Source organism: Equus przewalskii, chromosome 6 (genome assembly GCF_037783145.1).
Source record: "Equus przewalskii isolate Varuska chromosome 6, EquPr2, whole genome shotgun sequence".
NCBI lineage: Eukaryota > Metazoa > Chordata > Mammalia > Perissodactyla > Equidae > Equus > Equus przewalskii.
Window position 1 is genome coordinate 39,383,560 of NC_091836.1, and position 25,038 is coordinate 39,408,597.

The 25,038-nt window shown below is 41.2% G+C and overlaps 1 protein-coding gene and 1 long non-coding RNA gene across 13 annotated transcripts in view; one reads left to right on the forward strand and one right to left on the reverse strand.

Annotated features, from left to right (window-relative positions):
• The window catches only part of ZBTB44 (zinc finger and BTB domain containing 44), a 76,235-nt gene extending 64,022 nt beyond the window's left edge, over positions 1 to 12,213 (reverse strand). The window contains exon 1 of one of the 11 annotated variants that reach the window (XM_070623453.1): positions 11,586 to 12,213. The gene's annotated coding sequence lies outside the window, so the exon portion shown is untranslated. The remainder of the gene's footprint in view (positions 1 to 11,585) is intronic. The other 10 variants (XM_070623460.1, XM_070623468.1, XM_070623457.1 and 7 more) reach the window with 10 other exon arrangements.
• LOC103549850 (uncharacterized) overlaps positions 11,093 to 25,038 on the forward strand; it is a 28,224-nt gene continuing 14,278 nt past the window's right edge. Inside the window, exon 1 of one of the 2 annotated variants that reach the window (XR_544626.2) lies at positions 11,093 to 11,227. This is a non-coding gene — a long non-coding RNA (uncharacterized lncRNA). Of the gene's footprint in view, positions 11,316 to 25,038 lie in introns of both variants that reach the window. The other variant, XR_011540968.1, reaches the window with a different exon arrangement.

The following is a 25,038-nucleotide window of genomic DNA, read 5'->3' on the forward strand; positions in this document are numbered from 1 at the left end:
AGAATTTCCTCTCATTGCTGGTAGCTACAGAGTCATGCTGAGTGTTAATTTCTACATCAAGGGAAGTTAATATATATTGAGTAATGCCCACCAAATGTCTTTCTCTCATTCTGGACTCACAATTCTGAGAAAAGGATTTTAAAAATCCAGTTATAAATGAGGAAAACAGAAAGTTAAATTAACTTGCCCATAGTCCTATAAATACTAAGTAATAAAACTAGGATTTGAACAGGTCTGACTAAAAAATTCAAATTTCCAGTCCCTTCTCCCCACCCCATGTTGCTGTTTACAAGAATTCAATCATAGTACTTAAGGGATATCAGCTATTAACATCAAATCATTATTACTAGAAAGCTAGCTTGAAGAAAGGGTGTATCTTACCCACTCTTTTGGATCCTTACATGAGCAAGTCAAATTCAAGTTAGTTTTACTCAATTAGCATTTAAAGACCTCTTTTTTTCCCATGAAGAGTTTTTAAGTGTTCAAATCAAGTAACTAAGAGTTCCACTGCACATCTTTTAAAAGATGTACACAAGTACAGTGGCATTACCCAACACGCCTTCGCACTGTTGCCAATCTTAAATGTGTTTTGTTATGGACTGAACCGTCTCCCCCTGCATCCCTCAAAATATGTTGAAGTTCTAACCCCCAGTACCTGAGAATGTTACCTTCTTGAAGACAGGTTATTTACAAAGGCAATCAAGTTAAAATGTGGTAATTATGATGCCCTTATAGAAAGGGAAAATTCGCAGACACTTAGGGAGAATGCCACATGCAGACTGGAGTTATGCTGCCACAAACCAAGGCATTAGCAGAAGCAAAGAGAGAGGCATAGAACAGATCCTTCCCTCACAGGTTCTTTCACTCAGAAGGAATCAACCCTGCCGACACCCTGATTTCAGACTCCCAGCCTCCAGAACAGTCACACAAAAATTTCTCTTGAAGTCACCCAGTTTGTGGTACTTTGTTACAGCAGCCCTAGCAAACTAATACACATCTGCTTTTCAAAATAATGTAAAATTTAACTTCATTGAATTTTAATGGACTAAACATTCAACTGAAAGGCAGAGACTGGGATTAAAAAAGCAAACCCAACTATATGCTCTTCATAAGAAACCCACTTTAAATAAAAAGACATGGATAGGTAAAGATATACTTATTACTATATTAAAAGATATACTGTGCAAACCATAAGCATAAGAAGGCTGGAGTTTTCTATATTTAATACCAAATAAAGGAAACTTCAAGACAAAAAAATATCACGAGATACAGAGTTGTATAACAATAAAAAATGTGGGGTCAGGGGCCAGCCTCGTGGCCAAATGGTTGGGTTTGCACGCTCTGCTTCAGCGGCCCAGGGTTTTGCTGGTTTGGATCCTGGGCGCAGACATGGCACTGCTCATCAAGCCATGTTGAGGCGGCATCCTGCATGCCACAACTGGAAGGACTCACAACCAAAAATATGCAACTATGTACCAGGGGGCTTTGGGGAGAAAAAGGAAAAATAAAATCTTTAAAAAAAAAATGTGGGGCCAGCTAAGTGGCGTAGCAGTTAAGTTCGTGCACTCTGCTTTGGTGACCTGGGGTTTGCCGTTTCGGATCCCGGTTGCAAACGTATGCACTGCTAATTAAGCCATGCTGTGGCAGGCGTCCTACATATAAAGTTGAGGAAGACAGGCACAGATGTTAGCTCTGGGTCAATCTTCCTCAGCAGAAAAAGAGGAGAATTGGCAGCAGGTTAGCTCAGGGCTAATATTCCACACACGTACACACACAAAAACAACAAAAAAAGCCCCAATAAAAAATGTGTATGCACCTAATAACAATGCTTCAAAATACGAGATGTAAATACTGACAGAATTAAGGAGAAAGAAAATCCACAATAACAGTTGAAAATTTTAATACCTTCCCAGTAATTGGTAGAACTGGGCAAAATAAATATAAATCAGTAAAGACATAAAAGATTTGAACAATACCATCAACCACCTTGACCTAATTGATATTTATAGTGCAGAATATACATTCTTTTCCAGTGCAACACAGTATGTTCATCAAGACCATATGGTGGGCCATAAAGCAAAACTTACCGAATTATAAAGGAATGAATGTACACAGAGTTATCTCATCACAAAAAAATTAGAAATCAATGAGTTATCAAGAAAACCCCAAATATTTGGAAATAAAACAACACACTTCCAAATAATCCATAGGCTGACCAAGGGAAATCACCAAGGGAAATTGGAAAGTATTTTTAACTGAGTAATACTGAAAATACATCATTATCGACATTTGTATGATACAGCTAAAACAGCACCTAGAGTAAAATTTATAGCTTTAAACATATATATTAGAAAGGAAACTCTAAAAATCAATGGCCTACCACCACACACCCTACCACTTCACATCCATTAGTACAGCTACTATAAAAAACAGAAAATAACAAGTGTTGACAAGGACGTGCAGAAATGGAACCCTTCTGCACTGCCAGTAGGAGCATAAGTGTAGTCACTGTGGAAAACAGTATGGCAGTTCCTCAAAAATTAAAAATAGAATTACCATATAATCCAGCAATTCTACTTTTGGGTATATACCCAAAAGAATTGAAAGCAGGGACATGAACATATATATATATTCAGACACAAATGTTCCTAAGAGTATTATTTTCAATAGCCAAATGTCCATTGACAGATAAATGGATAAACAAAATGTGGTATATACATACAATGGAATATTATTTAGCCTTTAAAAGGAAAGAAACTCCAAAAATTGCTATGAAATTCTGATACATCCATTCATATGGATGAATATTGAGAACATTACGCTAAGTGAAAAAGACCAGTCACAAGAGGATAAAGATTGCCTGGTTCTAATTATATGAGGTCCCTAGAGTAGTCAAATTCATAGAGAAAGAATGTAGAAGGGTAGATGCCAGGCGGGGGAGAGAGAGGGGAATTGGAAGTTATTGTTTAATGTGTACAGAGTTACAGTGCTGCAAGACGAAAAGAGTTCTGGAGATGGATGGTGGTGATGGTGGCATTAACGATGTGAATTTACTTCATGCTATTGAACTGTACACTTAAAAATGGTTAAGGTGGTAAATTTTTTACACATATTTCATTATAATTAAAAAAAAAATAAACGGTCTAGGCTTCTATACTAAGCAGCTAGAAAAAGAGTAAGACAAACCCAAAATAAATACAAGGAAACAGAGCAGGCATAAATGAAACAAAAAATAGACAAACTACAGCCGAAACTTGGTTCTCTGAAGAGTTAAGCAAAACTGATAAACCTTTAGCTAGACGGATAAAGGAAGAAAAGGGGGGCAGTAGAAGGAAAACCTGGGAAACAGATAAATAGAATGACCAGGACGGTACAACGTTTCAGAAATCAAGGGTGTAGAATATTTGAAGGAGTAGTGATTGACAGTGTCAAATGCTGCTGATAAGTCAAATAAGATACAGACCAAAGCCTACTCAATTGAGCCACAAGGCGTCACTGATGGTCTTATAATAGCACATAAGGGAGAGGGAGTAGGGTCAGATGTTAAATTGTAATAGACAAAGATAAAGAGTATACAGAAATGCGGAAGTGAAAACTGTGAACACAGACAATTCAATTAGAAGAAGTGTGGTTCTAAAGATAGAGCAAGCAGGTTAGCTGGAGGGAAATAAAGGCTAAAGGGAGGATATTGGCATTTTTAGAGAATGAGAGAAACTAGAGAATGCTTTTTCCCCCCAGATATATATTTTTTTATTGTGGTAAAATATATAGAGAATGCTTTTTGTTTTTTTCTCTGCTTTATCTTCCCAAACCCCCCTGTACATAGTTGTATATCTTAGTTGCAGGTCCTTCTAGTTGTGGGATGTGGGACACCGCCTCAACGTAGCCTGATGAGAGGTGCCATGTCCGTGCCCAGGATCCGAACCCTGGGCCGCCGCAGCGGAGCGCCCGCACTTAACTACTCGGCCAACGGAGCCGGCCCCGAGAATGTTTTGACTGTTGTTAGAAAAGACTCAGAGAAGAAGAAAAGTTAAAGATAGAGCAAACAGGTGCTAACAGATAGCATAAGTTCCCTATATAGGTAGAAAGAAACTGGATTTAGTCCATGAGTGAAAGAATTAGCTTAAATAGGAAACCCAGTGACAGGAAAAAAGAGGAAAGGAAGGGTGCAGTTACAGTTACATTTACAGGGGGTGGTGAGAAGTAGTGGGAGTTCTTGTCTAATAGCTTTAGCTTTTATTTCTCTTTGAAGTTACAAGTAGACTGCTGAGAAGAGAGGAGATAAAGCAGAATTCTGAGGAAAATGAAATATGAGAAATGTGTGCGGAAATAAACCCAAACAAAACAGAAGGATGGGTAGGAGGTACTGAAGATCCAAGTGAAAATGGAGACCACAAATTTGTAGTGGCAATAATCTACGGCTTTTGAATTATATTTCAATAGCTGTTAAAAATAATCAATGGCTTTGAACAAGTTGTTAAAAAAATAATAACAATAATCATTAGTTAATACTTACATAGTACTCAGTATGTACCAAGCACTGTTCTAAGTACTTTTTACAAATTAAATAATTTAATTTTCACACCACCTTTTCAGAGAGGTCTCACTTGATATCTTCATTTTACCAGTAAGGAAAATGAAACACAGGGAAATTAAGGAACTAGCCCAAGGCCACACCACTAGTATCAGAGTCAAGATTTGAACCCAGGTAGTATGTTCAGTTTTGCTCTTAACACTATGCAGTATTGCCTCGCACAGTAAAGCAAACTAAACCTAGTTGAAAAAAGTAGAAAGGAGGAAGAAACAGAATCAGGTGGGCCAAAAAACAACGAGGCAGTGATTCCTGTAAATAGAAATAATTCTCATAGAAGTATGGATTGTATGGTTTTATATGGAACGTAAAAGGAACCAAAGATAAAATAAACTGTCCTCATACAGTAATGAAAAGTCACAAAAAGGAAATGGTCAGTGTTGGAATATCCAAAGCAGAAAGGGAGAAAAGCAAAGAGCCAAGGAAAAAGTAAGACCCAGGTAGTCAAAATGTAAAAGAGTGAAAAAGGTAAAAGTGGAAGAAACACATAGACAGGTGCATGAGCATGCGTGCACACACACACCAGTAAACAACACGAGTTAAGAGAGAAAAATGTAACAGAAGCAAAGCAAGTATAGTTGAGTCCCCGAAAACTCCTATTTTCTTTGTTTGGACTGAAGAGTTTCCCAATTTTATCAAAGAGCACAAATAGAATATTTAATAGAGGGTAGTAATGAATATGCTTGCTTGCTTGCTAAAAGTAGGTGAGAAACAGATATTTAGCAGGTTCAGATCTGAATTCAGAGGAAATCATTTAAATTTTTTTTTCCCTAAAGACTGGCACCTGAGCTAAGAACTGTTGCCAATCTTCTTTTTTTTCTTCTTCTCCTCCCCAAAGCCCCCCAGTACGTAGCTGTATATTCTAGTTGTGAGTGCCTCTGGTTGCGCTAAGTGGGATGCCGCCTCAGCATAGCCTGATGAGCAGTGCCAAGTCCACGTCTAGGATCCGAACCGGCAAAACCCTGGGCCGCCAAGTGTGAGAACTTAACTATTTGCCCACATGACCAGCCCCTAGAGGAAATTATTTAAAAAAGGAATTATCTAAAGTTGTTTCAGAAACCAGAGGTAGTAGTTCCACAAAATCCTGATTCCAGAGATTCAGTCTTGGTTATATGCTACCCCAAGATGTCTGTATACTTATGCTGAATGTATCAAAAAGTATCAAAACCAGATGAATAGCAAATCACGTCAACATAAAGAAATAAATACATCTAATACCTATAGAGGGATAGCAATACAAAATACTAAAGCTGCAAATTGGGTACCAAACACTTGTAATTTTAAGATTTTTTAAAAAGCCATACAAGAAAATTATTAAAATAGAACACCATTCAATGTAGAGACAAGGAAGATGCTGTTCGCCAAGAGTGAGACATCAATAATAAGTTTCATCCACCAATTTTCACTCTAAGGCAGAGTTATCAATGTGAAATACCATGATGATACAAATCAGTGATTTACTTCAGGACCAGTTATGGAAAAATTTGCTGGCTACGTAAAATGTCACCCTTGGCACTAATAATGATGTTACTAAAGAAAGTTAACATAATACTTAATGTACCCTTCAAGCAGGAGTATAGTATAAATCTACCGTATCTTTATATTTTTAAAGGCACTTATACAATCACTACTTTAGATCTTGTAACTAAGCATCTAGAGATTTTCAGCTCATGGCCTAAAATGGGGTGAAGTATTTCTAATATTAAAAAATAAAAAAAAAAACTAAGGTGGCTTTCAGCTTAACAGGAGAAATTTCAAACAATCATTCTGAAGTAGATGGAGAATTATCTGTTTCAGTGGTGAATGTGGCGGCATTTAAAGTAAAAACCCATAAAGCTTATAAAAATAGAGTATGCTCAATAGCAGTCTACGAAATATCAGGAAACTACAGGGAAATATATATATTCAATATATGTAATATTTACCAAGATAATAAAAAATCATAGTTGGAAGGAGCCTAATTAATTAGGAGCCTCCTAATAAAGGAAATCCCTTTACAATAGTCTTTGATACTTGACCATTTTTAGTGACAAGAGTGTTTTATCCCTTAAAAGTTTAAGAGGACCACCGTAGACACAGAGGATAGAGATTATTATTGGTTTAACACAGCTGTCAATAATGTATAAGAAGAATGTATAGTCAACATTTTACTATGAAAAACTCCGGGTATAGCAAAATTTAAAGACTTTTACAGGTAAATGCCATGAAAATTCTAGTAAACTTGTTTTATCACATTTCTCCATCCATCAATCCATCTTGATTGCTGATGCTCTACAATTTAAATGCCTATTAAAATACCTAAACATAGTTTCCTTTTTTAAAAAAGACTGGTCCTGAGCTAACATCTGTTGCCAATCTTCTTTTCTTCTTCTTCTTCTTTCCCCAAAGCCCAGCAGTACACAGTTGTATATCCTAGTTGCAGGTCCTTCTAGTTCTGTGATGTGGGATGCTGCCTCAGCATGGCTTGATGTGTGGCGCTAGATCTGTGTCCAGGATCTGAACTGGTGAAACCCTGGGCCACTGAAGCAGAGTGTGCAAACAACCACTCGGCCATGGGGCTGGCCCCTAAATGTAGTTTCTGAAGCAAGGTCTGATATACTAAGGATGTGTAACAAACATGACAAGCACATGGGGCGCTTGGCATGCAACCTTCAGTGTTGCTATAGGACAAACATCAGTCATGTAGTTCCTTTAACACACAGTGAGTGAAAATATATTCAATTTTATTACATGTTATATTTAGTGTTACATTTAGGTGTAGCAAAGTAGTTTTTAAATGCTAACTCTGAAGACAGACCTGAGTTTGAAACCAGGATATCAGTTTCCCTACTTACAAAATAAGATAGTAGCAGCAATATCAAAGGGTTAATGTGAGATTTAAATGAGATGATGTATAAACGTTTAGCACACTGCTGGCTTTTTGAAAGGGATCAACAAATGTTAGCAATTATCATCATCACTGTATTAGTCCATTCAGCCTACCACAATAGGCTCTAGCTGCTATGTGGTTATACACACCTAAGCTACTGTTTGTGGTATTCTTTTCATCACTTTGTGTTCTAATAATCTTAGGCAGTCTATTTTACTGAGATTAAAGACAGAACCAAGGTGAATGGGGCCAAAGCATATGCATTCTCCATTTTCCCACTCCACTCCCTGAAGGAAATAGAGGTTCTACTCTGTTACCCAAATCAGTAGTGGTGTACACTGAGGAAAACACACTGCGGGCACATCTTTTGCTTTTCGGCACCTGGGTGAGCGGCAGCTGATAAATTGCCTAACTGTGCTCTGCATACTTTTAGACAACCATTGCTCCCTCTTAAACCCTCATTTGGCGGCGGGCCCAGTGGGGCAGCAGTTAAGTTCGCACTTTTCACTTCTCGGCGGCCCGGGGTTCGCCGGTTTGGATCCCGGGTGCCGACGTGGCACTGCTTGGCAAAAGCCATGCTGTGGTAGGTGTCACACGTATAAAGTAGAGGAAGATGGGTGTGGATGTTAGCTCAGGGCTAATTTTCCTCAAAAAAAAAAAACAAAAAAAAAAACCCCTCATCTGAACACACAATTATCATTTCTACCAAATTTTGCCCAATTCAAACAAAATGTGCTGGCTTCACTGATCACATGTCCAAATGTCTTTTATATTTGCAGATGGCATATGCATGTCAGTTTTGTTGTGTGGCATATAAGTAGACGGATTCACAAAACTTCCACTAACTACGTGCCTCTTTAAAAATGCGATTTTCAAGTAAAGCTTGCAAAAGCAAGCTTGAAATCTACTTCTCTGCTCACCTCTGAAGATTAGTCTTAGTGCTTTCTCTTTGCCAGAGGAATCAGAATCGAATCGCAAAATTTAAAAGTACTCCCCTACTGCTTCAAGTAAGTAACATACTTTGTCTACTGCTAATCCTTCTGCAGTTAAGATATATAAGAATATATTAGATATTAAAAGGTATGGCAAAGGTAAAAAATACTTCATCTTAAAAACTAATCTGGGTGAGGCTTCTTTAAACATACTTTTAAAACATTATTTTCACTTTTGAACCATGTATATATTTTACAAATTCAAAAAATAAAAATTTAAAAAGAAAACTCTAAAACAAAAAATGAAACCAATGAACCATATCAAATTGGTAGCATAACCAAACAGAGAAAAGTATTTCAAGTGACTTTTGAACACAGTAAGTACTCTGATTATACATCTTTCATATAATATATTCTAAGGACAAAAATAAATGCAAAGAAATTTTGAACTTTCAAAAGTTTATGATAGTAATATTGGTAAGGTAATTTTGAAACAATTTTATGTATACATAGTAGGATAAAGCAAGTAAATACATTAATTTTATTGGGCACCAAGATTTTCACTTAAGACAAAAGAGACAAATATAGAATCAAAGAAGTTAAGGAAAAATCTGCTAAGTTATGTTTGAACTGGAAACGATTAAGCAAACAAGCAAAAAACTATTTTTTGGTTTTCTCCTTGGAAAGGGCCTAGAGCAGCGACAGTCCAGCAGAAATGAATATGTCAAACATCCAGATCTTGCTTTCTATACACCACTTCTCACCAGAAAAGAACTACAACTCCTTGGATAAGCAGCCCATTCCAGATCTGGAGGGAAGAGAGTAACAAGGCAAGCCTGGCATATCTTGTGCTAGAAAGTACTTCAAGACTAATGGCGAGCAGAAGTGTTAAAGACACAGAAGCCAGCTTGAAAGGGTTCCTACTGTCCAAATTTGGGACAGTTTGATCACCAAAAAGAAAAAGAATTGTAATGGTTATTAAAAAAAAAAGGAACAAATTAAAACCCATGAGTCCACAGTGGTATGCCCACAAAAAAGAAAAAAACCCCTCATTTGCCACCATTGGGGGGAGACTATTTCCCCAGCTCTTTACTCTGAAAATTGGTAATTAAAGGGAAGGAATTAAGCATTTACTCTGTATTTTTAGGAGAAACTTTAGTTCACCCCTAGTTAATGAAGGAAATCTTCCTTACAGAAAATCTCTAATAAAATAACTGATTTAAGCAAGACTCACTATCAATGGGTGCTAAAATTACTAAGCAAAATGTAGTCAGAAACAGGATATTTGCCTGATGTCAAAGTATTACCCCAAGATTACACACAAATCACAAACAGGCAAACCACACCTTCATAACAGGTCTGGTAGTCACTTCAATCAAATGGTCACATCTAACATCACTAACAGTGTGGCAAACTGACATTATGTACCTCCTATATGACACAATATGAACTACATAGCATCACCTATTAAATATTTTTGCCAAAGAAAGTTTCACTTTAAGCTAATCAAGCTTTTCTTTAGAACTACCTTCCACTAACAGGAAATTCAGGGAGATAGAAGGATGAATTAAATGACACAATGAGGAAACAGCTAAGTTCAGAACGTGGGAGCACTCTTTAAGACTGGTTTGGTCAGTTAAGTATCAGAAAAAAAGGAAATGGGTACTATTCTTTTTAAAAACAGACTACAGGCATAATCACCAAACACAACGCATGAATCTTGATTGAATATAGCTGGGGGAAAAACTCCCAAAGAGACTTTGGAACACTGAGGAAATGTGCATATGAATTATTTCAGACAGGTGCCAATAATGATACTGGGGTGAGAGAATGTCCTTATTTTTAGGAAATGCATGCAGAAATATTTGAGTGTCACAACCTTTGCAACTTACTTTCCATTGGTTACACACAGAGAGACGCAAACAGAAAGGAGAGAAGAGAGGAGGAAACAATAAATGATAATCATGGAACCTAGGTAGTGTAGTATTCACTGTTATTTTTTTTCTCATCTTCCATAAGATTGAAATTTTTCATAAGGTTTAAAAAAAGGGTATCTGTACTGAGAGGTACAGCAGAAAATACACCTGAGCTGGAAATATATCTGGGTACAAACCTTACCTCTTTTCTTTCTAGTTGTGGTGCCTAAAGCAAGTTACTTAATATCACTAAGTTTCCGTCTCATCTATAAAAGTCAAGTAATAATATCTAAGTCATTAGGTTGTTCTAAGAATTAAATAAGATCACATATGTAAAATGCCTTGCAGTGCTGCACAAAATAAGTCTGGTTTTCATAATTAAAGAATGTAATCATCCTGAAATATAGGAAAACATGCCTGTCATTATTTTCACATTCTATGATAAGGAAACTACATTAGGTAAAATTAAATAATATTAATTCATTGACAGTCAACATGAAGTAACAGAGGAAATGAAGATTTATATTTTATTAAATCCAGTAATTCCAACTGAAATCTTCAGCAAAAGGAAACCATAAAAATCTTTACCTATCCAAACTATTTGCCATCTATCAAATTGTGAAGCTTGTTTTGGTACTGGCCTATACCCGAATAAAACAGGAAATAAGCGAAAGTTAGAGGATTTTTTCCTGACCACAGGTAATCTGCTCATATGTTGAAAAGAATGTAAGTTTTCGTCTTCCTTTCTGTCGGTTCCGACAGAGCACACCACCTCGGGCTTTCTGCTAAACGCCGGCGAAGCCTCGGGGCTCGCACGGACGCAGTCCCTGCCCGAGCGCCAACGTGCTGTCATCTCCCTCGCAGGTGACCCGTTTCTGGTTAGGCCAGCAGAAAAGACGCGACGCAGAAGGATCCTCAGGTAGGGAGCACAGGATGCGCTCTGTTCCGCGGCTTCTGAGGAGTGCCCCCTTCCCCCGCGCCGCAGACAGCGCGGCCCGGCCCGCCAGGTGAGGGGCGCCCGCCGGGGGAGGGGCGGCGCGCGAACCCCGGCCCCGGGAGCCCGGCTCGTCCCTCCCCAACTGCGCGGCCCAGGCCACTCGCCTCCCTGAAGGATTAGGCGCCACTGAGGGGACTCTGTGGGGTGTCTCCCGGAGCGGACGGGGGCAACAAGACCAGGCTTCCCTCCCGTCCAGCGCCCAGACGGGGAGCGCACCGCGAGGGCCCGGGCGGCGACCGCGGCCGGCGGCTGCCCCAACCCGCCCTCCCGTCCCCGTTACCTGAGGGCGGCGCGCCGGGGCCCGGAGGCCTGGTGCTGCTCCTCCTCCCCGCCAGGCTGAGGCTGAGGCGGCGGCGTCGGCGGCGGAGGCGACAGCCCGGGGGGAGGGGGCGGAGCGCGCGGCTCGCCGCCTCTCTCCTCCCCCGGGAGGCTGGGGACCCTATCTCGGGCCGCCGCGCCCAGGCCCGTGGACAGCCTGCGGCCGGGGCATGGCGGCGCAGCCCGCGGCGTGCCCGCGAGGCGGGAGAGGGCGAAGCTGCGGGCGGGAAGCCCCCGCGGCGCGCGGAGCGGCCTGAGGGGAGGAGCGAGGGCGCCGGGGCGCCGCGCGCGGGCGGCCGTTGGGGGCGGGCAGCCGAGGGCAGGCAGCGGTTTGCGGAGCGCGGCGACGGCTCGCGTTTTCCCGGCGGGGCGGGGTGGGGAAGGGGAAAGGGAGTGAGGGGAGGGGAGGGGGAAGGTTGGGAGGGAGCCGCCGCCGCGCGCGTGCGGGCCGGCGCCGCCGCCGTCGCCGCTCCGCTCACTCCTGCCTGTTTTGGGGGCACTTTGTTTGTGTCCCACAATGCTCTGCGCGGGCGGCCGGGCTGGGGAAGGGGAGGGAAAGTGGGCGGGACGACGCGAGCTCGGGGGCGGGGCGCGGAGGGGTGGGGGTGGGGAAACGCGGTTATTGCGCAAGCGCAGAAGAGTCAACTCCAGGTCGTCGGAACTTGAACTGTGAGCGACTCGGTCCGCTTACACAGCGTGGGTCTTGGTGTCGGTTCCTCTTGGCGTGTGTGCACGCGTGCAGATTTACATTCATAGGCTGCATGAGCACTCACCAATTTGTCCTTCCTCTAGCCGACCTCTCAGCCAGCTCCCCGCTTACAATGACAAAAGCATTTCTGTGCATGCTTCACGCTTCTTGCATTTTTTCCCCTGCTTTGAACTAAAAACGAAAGAAAGTCCTGTATTTTCTCGAGTGGTTTCTGTAGCGGCGCTGAACCGGAACACCCCAGCCCCTTTTCTCGGTGAGGCAGGTTAGCTGTAGTCTGCCCATTTTTCACACTCCGAGACTGAGGCCTGCGAAGAGGTGTCCCCCTCCCCCAAGACAGGTGGGCAACGTGGAGAGCCGGCGAGCTCCGCGCCCGCTTCCTCTGCCGCGGCCGACCCCCGGCCGGGTATCCCTGATTCCCTACCGCCTTCGCACCGCCTGGCATCCTCTCAGTACCCTACAATTGTTGTAGCATTTCCCTGGGCGACCTGGCTGGACGTGCGGTTCTGAAACGACTGGAGATGTGCACACCCAAGTCCGTCTCTTCCCCCCAACACGGACCACCTACAGCTGTTCCCCTAGAATAGGCTTATTCCTTCCACAGCTTCGACTGTCATTTTATGACACCATCAATAACCCAGCTTTCCGGGCAGGGAGTGTGCCGGCACCCTGAAGTGACCGGCCCTGCCTGGGGGTGAGGACGGGGGTTAGAGTTCTCCGTCAACAGCGAAATCGTCAGTGTTGAACTCTAGGGACCCTAAGTCCCAGCTTCCCCTGGCCGGGCGGACGTGCGCTCAGGCCGAGAGCCGGCGGGTGGGAGGGAGCCCCGGGGGAAGCCGGTCTGCGGGCCAGGAGGCCCTGGGCGCCGCTGGCGCTCTGCGTTTGAGTACTTTGTTTTCCCACGCCTCCAGCTTTTAAACCGAAAGACTTCTCTCCAAAGGACTTTGCGCAAGGTGGGTTAGCATCTCGCTTGAAGCAGAGTGGATTTTTCTTCTGAAACATTTGGCAATATCTTACATTAATCCTCTCCCTGAGAGACAAGCAGCCCAGCACTCTAGTGCCCTAATTCTAACAACTGAAATCTACTTTAGAAATAATGGGAATAAAAATAACTCCTAATTTTCTAGTCCTTTCCAATTTCCAACAAATTTTCAACCATGTACAACGTTGAACCCTCATAGCAATTGTAATACATAGGTTTTACTATTATTCCTACCATCATTTTTATTATTCCCATTTCGGAGATGAGGAAAATAAAAAAGATGTGAATTAGGCCCAGAAAGTTTTGTGCAAGATTTGAAGAAGGGAAAGAAAAAGAAGGCGGAATACTTACCCTGGGAGACAAACGGCACGAAAGAGGAAGGCTCAGGAAGGGGCAGCAGCTTGAAGTCCTGGTGGGGCGTGTGTCCAAGTGTCTGTACAAGGTAAAGACTGGAGAAGAATCAAGGTGGGAGTTCAGTAGTCAAACAAATCCAGTCTGCCTCTCCTAGGCATTTAAAAGGACAGTCAAAGATGGTTAGACAAGTCTTTACTAAGAGTTTCTCAAGGGACTGAGGGGGCAGCTCCTTTTTACTGCCAGACTAGCAGCGCTGACACAAAATATGGCTTTCCTTAGATTATTCTCTTGTCTCCTCTCCCTTTCCTTCCCTTTTGTGCTTTTCTGTTTTTCACTTTACATTTTAAAATTTTATCATCCTCTCAACCCAACCCCACCCCAGATCTGGATGATCAATTAACCAACAAGTGGCTGTTGGGCCCTAAGGGCACAGTGCTAGATACTTGGAGAGGGTGTGAGAAAAAATACAAAGATCAACTTTGTAGGAGCCCTCTTCTCTGTTTTTTGCTTTGAGCAAGGTCAGTTTCTGTGGCTTCTGCAGCCTCCCACCTTTTTCTTTCTGGGCTAGTAGAGACTTGTCTGTGGATTGGTGGAATACATACACCTTTTTTTGACACCAGGTTAAATAGTACTGCTGGGAGGATTTTATGAAACCAGAATCCTGCACACAGGTGAAACAAACAAATGTAGACAGTATGGGGAGCCTTTAATTATTAACCTGGTGTAGATGATTCTGAGGAATTCAAATTCCAGGCACACAGGGTTTCATTTCAGCTGTGAGCTGTTTGGGGGGACCAAATTCTGCCAAAAATGGCATTTTCCTGTGGTAGGCCATTAGAGCTGAGTGGGAACTTAGTTATTTAGTTCACAACTTATTTCAGAGCAAGAATACCTGATGTTCAACAGAAAGATCTTTAGTCTGACTTTAATAATTCCGGAGGAGGAGAACTTGCCTCTGCACAAATCATCCTTGCTCCCTTATTATAAGATCCTTCCAACCAGGTTAAACAGAATGTCTTGCTCCCCACCCTGAAACTTGCATCTCATCTAGCATTCCCATTTCACCGTCCACCCAGGTGAGCAAGTCAGCTTCCCTACTTCACTACTGTCCTACATCTCCAACAAGTCCTCCAACAAGTCCTGCTGAACTTGTCCATTCCTATTGCCACCTTCCTGATCTGAGACATCAATAGCATGTGCCTGGAGAATTGTAATACCACTTATCTGGTTTCCCAAATACACTCTCCCTTCTCTTCGTTCTCTATGTGGTAGCCAGGGTTATAATGCATAGCGATCATATCACCCAACAGTGGCTTCCTATTTTTCTTAGGATAAAGTCTCAAACCTTTGGCATGGCTTTCACAACACCATGCTTGTGGGCTTGTTTAATATCTTCAGCTTCATCTCTCATTATACTCTTTCAATGAACATGTCAGCCGCAGAATGTTTTTTTCACATCTTCTGAAATGCCGCACTCTTTCCTCCAATGCACACATTATTCTCTCTGTGTAGAAATACTTCATTCCTTAGCTAATTCCTCTCAATCATCAGATCTCTTTCTCTCTCTGAACTTTATTGAGATATAATTCACATAGCATACAATTCACCCATTTAAAGTGAACAATTTCATGGTTGTTAGTATGTTCACAGAGTTGTGCAAACAACAGTACCATCAATTTTTGAACAGTCTCATCACCCTAAAAAGAAACTCATACCCATTAGCAGTCACGCCCCTTTTCCCTGGGCTGTTTTTCTTCCACTTCACAGGATTCACAGCCAAACTTCTCAAAACTATTATCTGCGCTCACTGTTCTTTGTTTTTCCACCCCTTCTTTACTTCTCATCCCCTCTGATTTGATTTTCCCTTCACTCTACCAAGATATATCTCCTTAATGTCACCAATTATTTCTTTTCTTTTTTTTAAAGATTTTATTTTTTTTTCCTTTTTCTCCCCAAATCCCCCCAGTACATAGTTGTATATTCTTCGTTGTGGGTCCTCCTAGTTGTGGCATGTGGGATGCTGCCTCAGCGTGGTTTGATGAGCAGTGCCATGGCTGCACCCAGGATTCGAACCAACGAAACACTGGGCTGCCTGCAGCGGAGTGCGCAAGCTTAACCACTCGGCCACAGGGCCAGCCCCTCACCAATTATTTCTATGTTGCTAATCTGAAGAAAATTTTTCGCCCTCACGTTAGTGGACTTTTGAGCAGCATCGGTCTTTTTGAGCGCTCCTCCCAACTCAAAACACTCTCTTTCTTGTCTTTGCTGACATTCTCAGTGTGTGTCTGATATCAAACTCTTAATCTCAAATTCATGTGCTGGATGCGCAAAGCCAATCACTGAGACGCTTGGAGATGGAGAAAGGTTTATCTGAATTGGCCAAAATGAGAAGGTGGGAGGATAGGTTCTCTCAAAGCTACCTTAATGAAAGAAGAAAGCAGGCGGTCTTTATAGAGCAAAGGGGCTTACAAGGAAGAATTTCAGAGAAACAAAGGGAAATCCCCTATTTCTTTCACTCCAGATAAGCCCCTGGGCAACTAGAGTTCTAGGTGTCAACACGTCTAGGGGCTGGTTATTTGGTGGTCATAACTTCCTTAAAGGCATTCTTCAGCAAAACATGCTCATAAGTCCTTGTGACCCTTGAATCACTCCTCACGTTAAACAGGAAAACAGCAAATTAACAAGATTAACTTCTTTTCATCTCTGTCTGTGTTGAGAACAAGGTCAAGGGTAATCATGTTCTTATTGAATATTTACAGTAACCCTCAGATACCCAGCTTCACATCCAAGGTTGAGAACTAGTGTTTATAATGTCTTCCTAGGCCAGTGGCTCTCAAAATGAGGTCCCCAGACCTACAGCATGAGCATCGCTTGTCATTTTGTTAGAAATGGAAATTCTTAAGTCATACCTAGACCTGCTGAATCAGAAGCTCTGAGGTTGGGCCCCAGTGATGTGTGTTTGAATGAACTCTCCAGGTAATTTGGATCCATGCTCAAGTTTGAGAACCAATGAAGAAAGCCTCACATAAACTCTATGAGCCATTGATTCTTAAATGTATACCACTAGCCCAGATCTCTCTACCCAGCTCCAGATCTGCCTATCTAACTGCCTACTGGTTCTACTTTGCTTGGTTGTCTCAGACACCTCAGATTCAACATGTCCAAAACAGATTAATGGCCTTCTTCTGTGAACATGGTTCTTGCTCATTGTTTTCTTTTCTTTCTTTCTTTCTTTTTTAATGAGGAAGATTGGCCTTGAGCTATCATCTGTTGCCAATCTTCCTCTTTTTTTTTTTGGCTTGAGGAATGGTCCCTGAGCTAACATCCGTGCGAATCTTTCTCTACTTTATATGTGGGATGCCGCCACAGCATGGCTTGATGTGTGGTGTGTAAGTCCATGCCTGACATCTGAACCTGCAAACACCAGGCCATCCAAGCAGAGCATGCGAACTTAACCACTATGCCATTGGGCCAGCCTGTTGCTCATTGTTTTCTAAATCACTGAAGGGCACCACTTTAGGTCCAGAAACAAAAATCAGAAACCTAGTATCACCCCTGACACCTCCCTCGCACTCTTCCTAGCTAAATATCCAATTTATCATTAACATGTCAATTTTGCTTTCCAAATTTCTTTAAAAATAAACACTTTTTAAAAAATTTTTTACTGTGGAGAATGTGAAACATATAAAAAAATAGAAAGAAGAGTTAAAAAATATATAAACTTGTACTTATCACCCAAGCCCCCAAATCCAATGAAAGGCCAATGCTACCTCTCCCATGCCTTCATCCATTTTCCCCTTTGGAAGCAAATCCCGGATATCATAAGATTTTCCATGTAAATATTTTAGTCTATATCTCTAAAAGAGATAGACTTAAAAAAAAACTCTCAATGCCATTATCATAATTTAAAAATAACGATTTCTTAATATCATAAAGTATCCAGTTTTTAGTCGCATTTCCCACAGACTCATGAACATTATAGGATTTTTTTTCAATTGTTTTGTAAGAAGCTATACTGTATTTGGATGGTATATCTTTTAAGTCTTCTGTATTTTTTCTCTCTGTTTTCCCAGTAATTTTTTTTTAAACTTAAGGGAGTAGGTTGTTTGCCCTGTAGTTTTTTGTCACGATCTGGATTTTGTCATTGCATACTCATGGTATACTTTAGGTGTTCCCTTGTCCTCTGTATTTTCTGTAAATTGGTAGTAGGATCTAGATGTTTTATCAGATTCAAGTTTAATATTTTGGCAAGATATCGTCATAGGTGGCAGTGTATTTTTCCATTAGGAGACACAAAATGTAACCTTGTCTTTCTTTTTGTAATGTTAACAGTTGTTAATCAATAATGCCGGATCAATTCATTCATTAGGGATTTTAAAATGGTGATATAATTCCATCATTCTTCATTTATTAGCTGCAATATTTCTACAAAGGCAAATCACCTTTCTTCGATTATTTGATTACCCAGTGGTGCAGTTTATGTAAGAAAGCAGAATAAATGCTTGATTCTATCCTTTTTACTAAATATCTCTTAACCCTGGCTACTCTCATTTTCAACCGCTACCGTCCTGATCAAAAATCCTTAACCTAACCTCCAAGATCTTGAATCTTCAGTATCCTACTCATCTAACAAGGTCCTGAACGATCTGGTCCCTGCCTATTTCTCCAACCTCATTTCATGCCACTTTCTTCCTCCTTTTCTCACTAAATCCAACCCACGAAAGGCCTTTGCATAAGACCCCTCTACCTGGAAAGCTTTCTCCAACTTCCTCTTCCCTGATGAACTCTTACACTGCTTTCTTAAGGAAGACTAGATTGGTATTCTAGTTATAACCTCTCATACTACCTTCTACTTGTCCTTTGTAGCACATCTTATAGTTTGTATTATGACTCTTTACGTGATTATTTGTTCAATATTTGCCTTTCCCACTAAACTATAAGTTCCATGAAGGCGTGGGCCATGTCTATTTTGGCACCATTTTTTCTCCTAAGCGTGACTTAATGCTTAGAATATAGTAGATGCACAAAAAATAAATGTTGAATTGAATAACATTGAATTGAGGTCAGATTTGGGAAAAATAAAATACTTTGACTCGATTTGTAAAGAGTAAAGATAAATAACATTTAATGAGTACAAGGTATGGTTCTAAGATCCTCTAATAGTCACTATAACCTTATGAATTAGATATTATAATTATCTTTACTTGACAGATAAGGAAACTGAAGAGAGATTAAGCCATTTGCCCAAGCTCATGTAGATAGTAAATGTCAGGATCAGGATTCAAATCTAAGCAACCTGGCTCTAGAACCCAAGTTATCCAGTTAAAATCCTGACATACTGCAATCTATACACCACATAAATGTCAACAATGAAGAGTAACAGACCTCAATTCTTTGAGTCCTAAATTCAAAAATCCCAGAGAAGGGGTTTATTGGCTTAGCTCAGGTCAGGTACTCATCTCTAAACCAGTCAGCCGAAGTCAAGGCAATGGGCACTGTAAGAACATATAGCTTCCATGCCAGATATGTGGAAGCTGAATGGCAGTTTGCCAGAGAAGGGGGCGTGAGGGACAGACAATCTCATAGTACAGTACACGTATATTTCTTCCCATACATCCAATTTAATCAATTCCCTTGTCTAACATAATGCGGTTTCCCCACATAGAGCAACAGATACCTCGCCTCCTTAATGAGAAACTTTTCAAAGACATGACAGTTCATCTCTGATCCCCAGAATCTCTGTTGATCAGGTCTAGATATGGTTGCACACAGTTTTGTAACCTATACACTGAGTGACAAATTTAACGGCCCTCAAAACAGTAGAGTCATAATCATTTGCAAAGGTTCTAAAGTCAGCTCCTGCCATGCGAGAAATTACCTTAGGGCAATGGTAGCCTCCAAGACCCTTATTAAGCAAAGCCATCACAGAGGCTACAGAAAAGAAGAGTTCACAGACCAACCTAAGAAGCTCAAATCACACAGTTTATTAAAAACATTTAAAACACACAATGAGAAGTAAGGTGAAAGAGGTGGAGTAGATTAACACATTTTGGTTAAGTTACAAGCAGAGTGGGGGCTGGCCCAGTGGGGCAGCAGTTAAGTTCGCACTTGTCACTTCTCGGCGGCCCGGGGTTCGCCAGTTTGGATCCCGGGTGCAGACATGGCACCACTTGGCAAAAGCCATGCTGTGGTAGGCATCCCACGTATAAAGTAGAGGAAGATAGGCATGGTTGTTAGCTCAGGGCCAGTCTTCCTCAGCAAAAAGAGGAGGATTGGCAGTAGTTAGCTCAGGGCTAATCTTCCTCAAAAAAAAAAAAGTTACAAGCAGGGTGGAAGAAACATACTACCTAAATCTGGATTATACAGTGTCCATCTTCTTGTTTTTTCCCTGCTGTGTCAACTTTCCTCTCTGATGGTGGGGTTATGAGGATCAGAGTTGAAGTTTGAGCAAAGGATTCCAACAGACTCAAGGTGCATGGAGCCAACACACACACACTTGTCCGTTGTAAAGACTCAAGGGCAAGTGTGCCTGGCACATACCTATACCTCATCAATTAGCCCAATGAGTAGCTATGGTTTTCATCTACATTTCTTGGGCAGAGGACCAGTGGGGCAAGAATAGTATCATCTATGGGTAGCTGATTTAAGACCTCATAAATGTCAAATGCTTATGTGCCTCATGTATATTTAGTGGATCATGAATATTTGGTACGTCTTGGTCCTTCCTTCCCTTTCTGTCTAGTTCAGTACATGTATACTCTACTTATTTTTATCTTTCCAACATACCTCACTTGCCATTTGCTTCTATACTCAGTTTCATCTAGCCTCCTTATTTTTTGTTTTTTCTTACTTTCTATAGCAAAATAGAAAATTCTTAAGTAATACAACAAATACGTTACACATTTTAAAATCATGTATGGTCAAAATTATCTTTGAAAATCTCTTAAATCACCCATCAAGCAGAGTATGTTGTATTTATGAGCCATGTTGGAGGCTGACATGCTGTCTCTCAATAAGTCCAACCCATTGGATTTTCCCTCCAGTGTTGGAACAGATTGCTCACTCTTCTGTTGAGCACCAGAGGAAGTCATTGGCTTCTGTTTAGAGACTGTAGAATTGCACTCAAACTGTAAATGTCCACACCAGGAGAGGCGCCCAGAAACTGAAAGCGACTGAAGAAATGACAGATTCATGCCTTTTGTCTCCTGCTTACTCAGAGCAGTCACTTGCTGAGTGAAATGATCCTTATGCTTCTCTCTCTCAAGCTCACTGGAATCCACATGAATTAAATGTGTCTATGTTGTTCTTCTAGAGTACAAGAAATATAAGATGATGAAAGACAAACAAGATATCACTAAGTTAAAAAGAGCCTTTAGAAAGGAAGAAAGCAACATATAGTGGTCACTGATACAGGTCTTATATCAGTGGAGGAGGTGAGTAAAGCAGATTGTAGGACCAGCACATATCACAGGCTTCCGTTTGTTAACTCACCTCCTTATTAATGGAATAATTTCAATGCATCTCTCCCAGGTTCTTTCTGCTGGGAGAATTTTCCTTGTTGGTATCTCACAGCGCCATCCCTGAGAAAGAGCTTGAGGGGAGATTTGGTTAAAGAGGACTCCACTATTTTAGCGGTGTACAGTCATGCACTACATAACGATGTTTTCTTCAATGATAGACTGCATATATGACAGTGGCCCCATAAGATTAGTACCATATAGCCTAGGTGTGTATAGGCTCTACCATCTAGGTTTGTGTAAGTACATTCTATGATGTTCGCACAATGATGAAATTGCCTAGCTATGCATTTCTCAGAATGTATCTTTGCCGTTAAGAAACGTGTGACCCTGCTCTCTATTGGTGAATACATTTGGGCTGGGGCTTGTCTTAAGGCTTGAGCTATAATCACAGCTCACTCTGCAAGGATTGGATTTTTGTTGTCAGTTCTTAAGACTTTGGTTAACTGCCTATTGCTTTCATTTTGAGGGACAGTGTTTGTTAATAACCCAATCCAGAAATCATTTGTGGTTAGGAGTGTTATATAATGATTTGCCAAACTTGTAACAGATGATCGTCTTTGGACCAACGAAACATTGCTCGATGACGGGTAATGAAAAAATAACGCTTGCACGGTAGCCATCTAGACTGGGGAGAAAGGTCTTCCCAATTCCCTTAAGTGTGTTTTTAATGCTGGCTGGTAATCATACTGCAGTTTTGCTGGTCAGTTCATTCTTTTGCTTTCCTACATAACTATTTGCTAACGTCTCCTCTTCTGTCAAACCTCCAATACCTTCTTCTCTACTCTCACTCACAATTGATGACTGCCGTAATGTTAATTATTACAAATATGGTAAAAATGGCACAAATTTATTATCTTACAGTTCTGTAGGTCAAAAATTTGACACAGGTCTCACTTGGTTAAAATCAAGGTGTAGGCAGGGCTGTGTCCCCTTTTGGAAGCTCAAGGGCTTCCAAATCTGTTTCCTTGCCTTTTCCACTTTCTAGAGGCCACCTGCATTCCTTGTCTCATGGTCTCCTGTCTGTAAAGTCAGCAATTCTCTGACCTTTTTCCATTGTCACATGATACTCTAATCCAACCTTCTGTTTCCCTCTTCCACTTTTTTCCCTTAGTAACAGATTTGTTGAAGATCTAATTCACATACTATACAATTTACCCACTTAAAGTGTAAAATTCAGTAGTTTTAGTATATTCGCAGAATTGTGCGTCTTTCACCACAAGCAATTATAGAACAGTTTTCATCATACCCCCAAAAGAAACACTGTACCCTGTACCTTTATTCTTCTCACCCCCAAACACTGGCAACCACCATTCTACTTTCTGTCTCTATGGATTTGCCTATTCTGGACATTTCATGCAATTTAAATCATACAACATGTACTCTTGTGCCTGGCTTCTTTCACTTAGCATGCTTTCAAGTTTCATTCATGTTGTAGCATGTATGAGTATTTCAGTCCCTTCTTCCGCTTCTAAGGACTCATGCCATTGATTGGACCTACTCAGATAATCCAGCATAGTCTTCCCATCTTAAGGTCCTTACCCTTAATCACATCTGCAAACGCCCTTTGGTTGTGTAAGGTAACATATTCCAGGTTCCACGGGTTAGGATGTGGACATCTTTGGGGAACCATTACTCTGACTACCATAATGGCCATCCTTCCTGTTATTTCAGAGAGAAAAGAAAAGCAGTCAAGAAAGAATGAGGAGATTCTTTATCACCACATCTACTCCCTGCCCCCACACCCCCCACAGCGTGTGGATCCAGATACTCCGCCTTCCCTCCTGTTAGTGTAGTTGAAACTCTCATGCTCCCAGCACTTCCCTTCAGGGACTGCCCCTTCCTTTGCTGCTAGCAAAGGCCACACTGCCACTTGGCACCAGCCCCTGATCCTCTTGCTCACTCAGTGACACTGTTGGAGCTATTCTCCTCTCTGTCTTCTGCCTTATCATTTTTTTCCTCTCTCCAGGATCGTTCCAACTGGCAGGAAAATAGCTTGTAATTTCTCCTTTCTTAAAAACAAAGTCCTTTCTTGACCCCTCTTCCCTCTCCTGCGACTGCCACATTTCTTTTCTCCCTTGTACAAGAAAACTTCCTGATAGATTTGTTTGTATTGTTTCGAGTTCCTCTCTTTCAATTCTTTTTTTGTTTTGCATGTTAAATATACATAATATAAAACTTACTGTTTTTACAATTTCTGAGAGAACAATTCAGTGGCACTAAGTACATTTACAATGTTGTGCAACCATCACCACGTTGAGAACTTTTCTAGAACTTTCTAGAACGTTTCTAGAACTTTAAAATCATCCCTAACAGAAACTCAGTACCCATTAGATAATAACTCTCATTGCAACTCCCCCTCTGCCACTGGTAACCACCATTTACTTTCTGTTTCTATGAATTTGACGATTGGTATGTCATATAAGTGGAATCATCCAATATTTGTCCTTTTTTTGGTCTAGTTTACTTCACGTAGTATAATGTTTTCAAGGTTCATTCATCTTGTACCATGTCTCAGAATCTCCTTCCTTTTTAAGGCTGAATAATATTCCATTGTATGTATATACTGCATTGTGTTTATCCATTCTTCTGTTGATGGACATTGGGTTGTTTCCACCTTTTGGCTATCATGAATATGCTATTATGAACATTGGCATACAAGTATCTGTTAGTGTTAGGCTTTCACTCCCACCGCTCTACCCAAACTGCTTATGTCAAGGTCACCGATGACCTCCAGATTGCTATAGCCAATGGTCAATTCTCCATCATCATCTTACTTAGTGCTATTTGACTGAGTTGATCATTGCCTCCTCCTTGAAATGTTTTCTTCGTCTGACTTCCAGGACACCATCACACACTCCCAGTTTTCCTCCCTCCTGACCAGCTACTCTTTCTTAGTCTCCTTTGATAATCACCCTCGCTGACTCCCTCCTCAGTCATAGGACCTTCTCTCTTTTCTGTTTGCACTTACTCCCTTGGTGGATGACATCATTCAGTCTTATGGCTTTCAATAGGCTGACAACTTCCACATTGATATCTCCAGCCTGGAAATCTCTCTTGAACATCAAACTCCAAAGATCTACTTGGCATCTCCATTTGGCTATCAAGTGGGCATCTTAGATTTAACATGTCTAAGATTAAATTCCTGACCATCCTTATCCTCCCTATCAAAACCCAGTCCTTTCGGTTTCTCAACTGATTTGATGGATCTCTATCCTAGTTGCTGAGGTAAAAATCTTGGAATCACCCTTGATTTCTCTATTTCTCTCCCACTCCACATCCAGTCCATTAACACGTACTGTTGGTGCTTTCTTCAAAATAAACAGAAATTTGACCATTTATCACTCCCTTCACTGCTACTACCTTTATACAAGTCACCAACATCTCTTGCCTGGATTATTTCTATAGCCTCCTAATTAATCTGCTCTTACCTCTCTTCAGTCCGTTGTCAACATAGCAGCAAAATGATGCCATTAAAATATAAGAATCTCATGTCATCCCTCTACTCAAAATCCTCCAAAGTCTTTCTATCTAACTCAAAGTGAAATTCAATGTCCTGGTAATGACGTACAAGTCCCTATGCAATCTGGCCCCTCATTAATTCTCCAGCCTTGCCTCCTACAGTTCTCTACCTACTCACTTCTCTTTAGCCATCCTGGCCTCATTGCTCTTCCCAAACACCAGGCATGTCCACACCTCAGGGCCCTGCACTTCCTTTTTTTTTCTTCTTCTTCTCCCCAAAGGCCCCCAGTACATAGTTGTACATTCTAGTTGTAGGTCCTTCTGGTTGTGCTATGTGGGACAACGCCTCAGCGTGGCCTGGTGAGTAGTGCCATGTCTGCATCAAGGATCCAAA